General features: G+C 51.0%; 1 long non-coding RNA gene across 5 annotated transcripts; it reads left to right on the top strand.

Moving 5' to 3' along the window:
- The first annotated feature begins 990 nt into the window (after positions 1-990).
- On the top strand, positions 991-7,654 carry LOC130155958 (uncharacterized). 5 transcript variants are annotated; one of them, XR_008824266.1, is made up of 4 exons: positions 991-3,476; positions 3,916-4,200; positions 4,348-4,510; positions 4,985-7,654. It is a non-coding gene; the product is annotated as an uncharacterized LOC130155958 (long non-coding RNA). The 5 variants fall into 5 exon arrangements; XR_008824267.1 differs by having other exon boundaries at positions 991-2,269; positions 3,376-3,476; positions 4,348-7,654; XR_008824265.1 differs by having other exon boundaries at positions 4,348-7,654.
- Positions 7,655-8,120: the final 466 nt, after the last annotated feature.

Genomic DNA, 8,120 nt, shown 5'->3' on the forward strand with positions numbered 1-8,120 from the left:
CAAAACATGGTTGCAGACAGTCACGTATAGTCGAAGCCTGGGAGATGCATTTAGCTCGTTTTTTGTCCTTGTCTCTATGAAAACCCTGAGGAGTTTGTGAGGCACCTGTGAGTGCTCCTTACACGCAGGGTGGAGAGGGTCAAGAGGACCACAGAGAAACTTTCCTTTGAGGAGGAGGACACTTGAAAAATACAAGAACAAATTGTGCTGTTGTGATGGTGGGTGCACTGAGGTCTCTACACATGCAGTGATGGGGCTCTGAAATTCTACCTCTCCCCGACCATGAGCAATGAAGAGCTGTGGAGATGGAACATATGGTGATGGTGTGGGCTGTGTGCCCCAAAGCTGCCTGCGAGGTGGGGTGCCAGCCCTGCCCCGCTGAGCCCTGTGTGCCTTCAAAGTCATGTTGGCAGTAGGTTATGCTCACTGCTGCTTGAAACCCCAGAGCAGATTTCATGCCTAAAACATTATAATTAGGAAGCACGGTGAAGAGCTGCACCAACAGAAGGCTTCTGTGACTGTCCAGGAATGGCCAGCTGAGCACCGGCACCTCAGACACGTACCATACCATCGGCTTTGGGAAAAAACTTTGCTCAGGTTGGGTTGTCACAGCCAGAAGTTCCCTTGCACCTCTGAGATGGAGGCACCTGGGAAGGTCAAGCCAGTTCCCAGACAGGCAGCGTTTAATGGGATTTTGTTCTTGATATACTGGGAGGTTATCCTAGGGCAAATACTCAGGTCCTGATAAAGCCGAGCAGGGCTTCAGCGGAGCTCGGAGTACTGCTGTACTTTTCTGCAACTGATAGCCCATGCTGTGCAGGGTCGGAGAGGTCTGCGTCTCCAGAAACGGTGCTGGGTGATGTTATTTTGGGAGAGCACATGGGCCTGAGTGTATCCTGCGGTCCATCCCCCATGCACTCCACCTGCACCTGCAGCACGGAGTGTGGACGCGGGAATGCCTCCATCCACCTCAGTCTCCACTTACAGGGCTGCTGTCCATGAACACCTCTCAGCCCTTTTTAACTCTGATGGTACCTAATGTTACCTGGAGGTACTGTTGCCACACCGACCCCCTTCATGGTAGGTCCTGAGGATGCAGAATCGAGTGGAGCTGCCAGCCCAGCTGCCGGGTTGCAAAGGCAAACTTTCTGTTCCCCAAATGAACTGATTTCATTAAAAAGTTGTGCAGAAATGCAAAGGGGGGTTTCAGGAGCTCAGCTATGCGCGCCCCACCTTTCTCAGTACTACCAGCCGGGGCTGCGCAGTGCTCGGTGCAGGGACCCAGGACCACCGTGAACCCCAGCCCTGCAGGGGCAGGCACTGGGTTGACCTACTGCCTCAGCATGTGAATAAATGTGAATTTTGTGGTCTGCGCCCACTGGTGCTGGGGGCTCTTGGCACTCGTGTGGTGGTTTGGCTTGGTGCAAAGCTGGTGGTTTAAAAACCAGGGTGCTCAAAGGTTAGCGTGCTAGAGCTTAAAGCTGACTTCATCTAAATTGCACCGAAAGCACTGGAGGATCATCTGTTCCTTGCAGTGTGTTTTGAATGAGGCTTGTAGAGCTTAGGCTGGGTCATTATATCCTTAGGCATGAAATTTGGGGTTTTGGGGAGCAGCCCAAACAATCAGTGGGACTAATTATGGAGTAAGTGTGAGCTGACCCAAGGATGGACAGGCTCGTGGAGTCTGAACAGCACCTGATGATGGCTCCTGCCTGCGCACACATTGCAGGCTGTGCCAAAACCAGTGCTGCAGTTACACTTCATACCAGCCAAGACCCTCACCGGCTTTTATCTGTGCTAAACCGCGCAGGAACACCGGTGGCCGGCTGCTGTTAACTGAGCCCGAGGAGGGGTCTAGGAGCTGAGCTCACAGGTGGGTTGAGTCTCTGCCATGTTATGTCCTACAGAAAGTCATCTTTCTGCTCTGATGTCGAACAGAACATGGCTACTTCCACCTGTGAAAGTCAGCGTTACACAGTTCGCTCTAATGAAACAACAGTTTCCTCCAGGAGAATATCCAAGTGTGGAAGAAATGACCCATTTTGTGCTCACTCCACTCTTAAAGAGCTGGGCTGATTCCTGGTGTGCCTGCCCTACCTGGAGCACCCTGCAGAGCCCACATCTCGGTGCTGATGTCTGTGCAAATCCAAGGCAAGAGGCACCCCAAAGGGTTTTCGGCTGCTCTCCTGGGGGGCTCTGCAGTCCCCTGCCTTCCTGCTGGGGAAAGGATTTGCGTGTCGGAGGAGCTGAGGAGGAGGATGGAGTGGAGGTGCGTTATTATCTTTTCATGGGAAACTTCTAGATGAAAGAAAAAAAATTAAAGTTTATGTCTCATTCTGTATTCACATTTTCTTTTCATTCTGGGTTTTGAGAAAGAAGAAATTATTCATGTATCCAGACCCTCCCTTCTCTCTCTCTTATTTCTCTCTTTCCCTCCCTCTGTGCCAAAAATAAGAACACAAAGGGATGGATGGCAAATGTTTATAGGGAAGAGGAGACATTCTTTCCAGGTTTTTGAGTCTTTTTAACTCTATAGCTTTAAATAATGTCTGCAACCGTGTAAGAATACAACTTGAAAAGGAAAAAAGTGAAGTGTTGAGACATTTCAGTACAGAGGAAAGAAAATAAACAAATTCTTGGGCATTTCTTGCTTTAATGCATTCAGTGTTATGAAGGGGTCAAAGGAAAAAAAACACCACCACCTATAAACATGAAACTGTTGATTGAGAGTCTTGAATTGCTGAGGGGGCTTAAGAAATCAAAATTTTCTAATCTGTAAAATGGGAACTGTGCATTTGTTTTGCAGCATGACTTTAGACTGCTTTTCAATTATTCAAAATAAGATATGTAGCTACTTCTTCTCCTGATATTTGGAGCCCCAAACCTGACGTAGTCTTTGGTCTGTGAATGTTTCCAGTGGAATTACTGACTACTGAGAAAAGCCCTGAGTGACCACAGTATTTTGGCAGAAACACCCCCCAAAATTTGGAGGGTTTTTGAAGATGTATTTTTTTTCTACCTGATTTGAGCCAAGACCTCGGTGCCATGGAAGGGGCCAGCTCCCCTGTGAGCGCTGCTGAAGCTCCAGTGGGGAAGCTGGGACCTGCCCACCTGGGTGACACTGGGGACTGGGACTGCTGGTGTGCTGAAGCTCATTTTGCCCATCATCGGGGCAATTAGTGGACTTGCTGTGGGCCTTACGAATTCAGCCGCACCTTACAGGCTGGTCCTCCCTGGAGAGGGCAGCAAAGCCGTGGTCCTTCACAGCCCTCACTCGTGACTGAGACATAGGAGAAACTCCCAGGAGATGTGTTTTGGAGGTGGAAAAGGCCCTTTAGTCCGTCCTGTCCCACCTTTTTCCTTTGATAATTTTAGAAGCTGAGAGGCCTCTCCATGTGCCGTTTCCAGAGTGCTGGCAGGGACACGGCAGCAGTGCCTGTGGCCGTTTCTGTCTTTGCATCCCCCCAGTCATCTAGGTGAGTGGGAGACAGCGCGAGCCCTCCGAAGGGTAGTACTGCTCAAGCCCTCTGCCAAAAGACCAGCGACAATTAAAGCCGTCGAATAAGGCTCTAATTATAAAAAACTCCCCACATAACTACAGAAATATTTTGTGTTATTGCTAGAGAAAAAAAATTAGTATAAACTAAGCTCCAAGCCAATAAATCTACTTGCAGTGTAGTGCTTCCGGAGACGGTATCTAGCAAATGTCTGTGTGTTCCAGAAAAAGAAAAAAAGGTTCAATATGTTCTGAAATGCCTTTATCCTGTTTCTCTGCGAACTTCCCCCAAGCCATTCTGTCTCCTGGAGAAATCCCAAATCCCTGGGACTTCTTCCAGCCCTCCTCTTTATTGTGGGAGTTACAAGCGCCTAATCAGGAAACAGAAATGATTGCACGTTACATGTGTGCCCCAACAGAATGGAGAGAGGCAGTCTGACTTTCGATATCCAGCCACCAGATTCCCTCTGCCGGCGCTGCGTGGAGCGCACCACCACGTTCCGTGATGCTGGCTGAGCAGAGGTGGGTCTGGCACCCGTGGCTCCCTCCAGCCAGCCCTCCTCGCTCACCCTTGCTCCCACCAGATGCAGGGTGCAGCCAGTGGTCCCGGTGTTCCCCATGGAACTGAAGTACCTGTCTGGCTCGGGGATGGAGGGAGCCGTATCCCCCAGGCGTGACTACAGTGAGACACAACCAGCCCACAGGTGATCAGGAGGGAATCTAGTGGGGAATTGCCAACAGGGTGACCGTGTCCCTGGCCAACAGGGCAGAATGATAAGCCTTGTGGATTTTCTGCTGTTTATTGTTAATACATATTTGTTAAAATAATTTTTTGTTTCCCTCTTTTTCAGGAACCACAGGAGGGGCTGGGGAGTGGAACAGCCCCAGCTGTGGAGCAGCTGCAGGGCTGAACGGTGTCCCTGTGGCACACCACGGGGCAGGGATGCTCAGCCATGGGGTGGATGCGTGTCAGAAGAGGATGAGGACACACGGAACTCCAGAAGACCCTCTAGGGTAGGTGCATCTATGTAGTCTGGCTATTTTCCTACTGCTAAATTGTCACCAGACTGGCAGTGCCTCTAACAGGTGGGTTTATTCTGCTCATTTCCTTTGGACTAATCCTGTCAACTGCTTCAGACCTCAGGATTTCTATTTGTGGGGTGCTGCTGCCTTGCCTGCTAGACCGGGGCAGCTGCACCCTCCGTCTGCCTTCGCTTTGTGAGCACCAGCCCTGGGGGAGGCAGGCAGCACGAGGCATGCACTCACGGCCTCTCTTGGCTTTGCAGAAGACACTGACCTATAGTCTTTATCCCATCAAAAGTAACTGTCATTTTATAGTCATAACTATCTCCCGTGACCAAAAATTCATCTGGAAGGCAATGAAATGTACATTAATTACATATTGAACAACAGTAAAAGTGTTACTCTTTCCCACAGATTTGCAGTGCAAGAGGCTTCATTCATGATAAAATTTTAATGTGATTACAGGCCGAGGGATTGCGTTCTATGTGCATGGCTGAGCGCTGTCAGGTGCCCAGCCTGGCTGACCTTAAGAGTAAGCCCATGGGGAGGGGCAGCCCTGCAGCATCTCCTGGTCCTTGCTCCCATCTCTGGGTAAGGCTCCTGGGAGATGAGGGATGGGGACAAGCCAGGTGACAGGGGAGATGTTCAGGATGTCACTAGGGCGTGTATTTGTCCCATGCGATCCTTCTCTGTGAGTTTGCAGTCGGTGCTGGATGGGTCAGAGAGCAACACAGGTGCTCTCACCCCCCTCCCCCACGCCATCAGGCCGTGATGCAAATGGCCCGGGCTTGGCCTTTCCTTGCATTACCTTCTCATCTATCCCCATCCTAAAGCTGGTCTAAGCATCCCCATCCATTGTGGCTACAAGCGCTGCAGAGCCATGGTGGCAGAGGTGTGGTGCTGGTGGCTGGACAGTGGAGTGGGCTGGGGGGACCACTGGTCCAGGAGCTGTGGGAATGGTGATCTGAGTTGTGATATGGTGAGGGCAGGTGTGAAATGCGGGGTCTGCTCTGGCAGAGGCATGAAGACCCTGAGGACCTTGGCTAGGAGAGGGGCTGGGGACTTTGAGACCCAAGGCTCTCTGTGCCAAGGGGGTATGGGATAGGGAGCAGCATCTGCTTGACTCCCACAGGATCCTGGCTGGGAGGAGGCAGGAGAGCACGCAGCCCCACAGCATCTTTTTTTGCTCTAGGAAATCTCATCATCCCACTCAGGCAGATATGGTAAATAGGTAACGTACTACCTAGAGAAGTTAAACAAAATCCTGGGCGGACTCCCTGGTGGGTTCCCAGCCTTTTGGTGCCTTGGAGCCATGATGGGGGCATAAACACACGCAGAAAAGCAAAGTGGCATGTTGGCAGGAGCCATGGAGGTGCTGGGTCAGAAAGGCTGAGCACTGCTGAGCAGTAAGTCATTCAGCTGCACAAATACCTGCAAACGAGCTCACTAGTATCACCTGCACAAAACCCCACCTAGTAAGTTCTGCAATTTTTGACCTTCTGTCCCCACAAATAATAACAGCAGAGCAACAGAAAGCTCTCTAATGTACTTGCAGTGTAATAAAGTAAGCCCACTAGGAATAAAATCTACAGCAATTACTGTGCCAGGTATTATGCTGATTTATCAAATTGCAGCTGAAAGTCAAGAAGAGTTGAAGATACAGTGATAAAACATCTGATCTCAAATCTGACTCTAAATTACCCTTCTGGCCAGCACAGTATTTCATCCAGAAGAATTGTTATTCCTCTCATCTTTCTTATTCAAAAATCATTGTTCAAACCGGTAATTTTGCACTCCTTGTGTAGTGGAGCAAGCACTTTGCCAGCACTCTGCACTGTGTGATTAGCTGCTAAGGTGATGCTGAGTCTTTTGGAGCGAGCCTCACAAACCTCCCCCTGCAGGGTGGAGCATATGAAATGGAAGGAAACCAACTGGGGTTCATCACTGCAAGACACAGTCTCTTTCATGCCCTTGTGTTGTTGGAAAGGTGGCAAAGATGTATCATGTCATGTTTGCTTGACGGGTAGAAGCTTTCCATCACCTGGTGACTGCGGTGGGCAGAGGGCAGGTGAAGCGCAACAGGTCCTGCTGCTGAGGCTTACATCCCAGCTAGCCACCGACCCCATGCCTGCGCCGAGGGGCTGGGGTGTGACGCAGCTGCAAGTACTCGATGGTGACCACCACCGCTGTGGAGCACAGGTACATTGGGGTGATGAGCTGGAGGTGCTGTGCAGCCAGTGCTGGGTCCAACATGCACCCTCTTTGCCTGGTTGCATGGCACTGCAGAGTCTGAGCATGGAGGTCCCGGTGCTGCACGTAGGGGCTGTGCCACGAGCAGGGTCCCACTGCTCTAGTACATTCCCTTCACCATGAACTTGCTCTGACTGGCCACTCTGCTTCCAGCAGGAGCACAGGGAGGACTGATGCTCTCAGCATGGGCACCACATCCCCATGGGAGCTTTGGGGATGGGGACACTTGCCAAGGTGCAGAGCTGTCCTCAGTGGGGGACCAGGACTTCACTGGGGTAGAACAAGACCTGCCCAGGCACATGCCACAGTTGTCAGGTACCTAGAATTTGTCAAACGAAGTCCTTTCCTTTGATCCTTCTTGTGTAAAGTTCTCAATATTGCCCATCAGGATTTTTTTCCCTTCCATTCCATCATCTTAATAATAATAACACAGACATAACAAAGGCAAACTGTCCTCCCGGTGCTGCTGGGGCATTTGTGGCCATGGCCCTATGCTGTGGGGGCAGCTTAGGGCCTGGGCTTGCCCCCCCCTTCTGCACACCCTGGATGTCCAGGTGACCATGTCCCGGGGGGGCGGTGGGATGCTGGTGGGTACCTTCATTTCTGCGTGAGCCAGGCATTGCTGCCCGCAGGCACCCCATCGCATCGCATCCCATCCCACTCCACCTGGGGCTACTAGCCCAGAAGGCTGAGTCCCTGCGCTTGAAGGGTTAACTCCACTGAGATCCTCTGATGAGATCTGTTAAACTCCCCACTACATCCTACAGTGCTGCTAATTAGGTCTTCATAAACCAAAGTCAATTAGCCAGGATTCTCCCTGCCTGTGTCTCTTAACTACCCTCTCCATCATTAGCCAACACCTGGGAACACCTGCCTGGGTCCTGCCTCCCCTGCCGTGCGTGCCCCTGCCCCAGAGCTGTTCTGGAGCCCGCCGAGGATCTAGCTGGTGCTCTTTGATTAAAAGTGGAAGCACCGTAGCTGGTCCTGTCCAGGAACAGGACCTCTGCAATTGCAACTGCTTGGGCAGGTGGAGAGGAGGTAGGAGGGGGTTACTGGTTTTCTTCAAATATGGAAAACATTACAGGGAAAGCAATAAATTCTTGCCTGTGTTCAAAAGCAAAGGATTTGCTTTGTAGGGAGAGAGATTTAGGTTATCTGCCTGGAATTTAAAGGTTTTTTAAAGGGAGGTGAGGTACACGGTCAGGGTTTAGGAAGAGCTGAGCCTTCCCCAAGGTGTGAGGGGCAATTGTGTGCCTTCTTGAGACTCATCTACCACATTTTCTGCATAGACCAAAGGTTCAGGCCAAGGAGAGGCTTGCCTGGCCATGCCATTGCTCCTGTCCCAATGTCC

Source organism: Falco biarmicus, chromosome 10 (genome assembly GCF_023638135.1).
Source record: "Falco biarmicus isolate bFalBia1 chromosome 10, bFalBia1.pri, whole genome shotgun sequence".
Classification (NCBI taxonomy): Eukaryota; Metazoa; Chordata; class Aves; order Falconiformes; family Falconidae; genus Falco; species Falco biarmicus.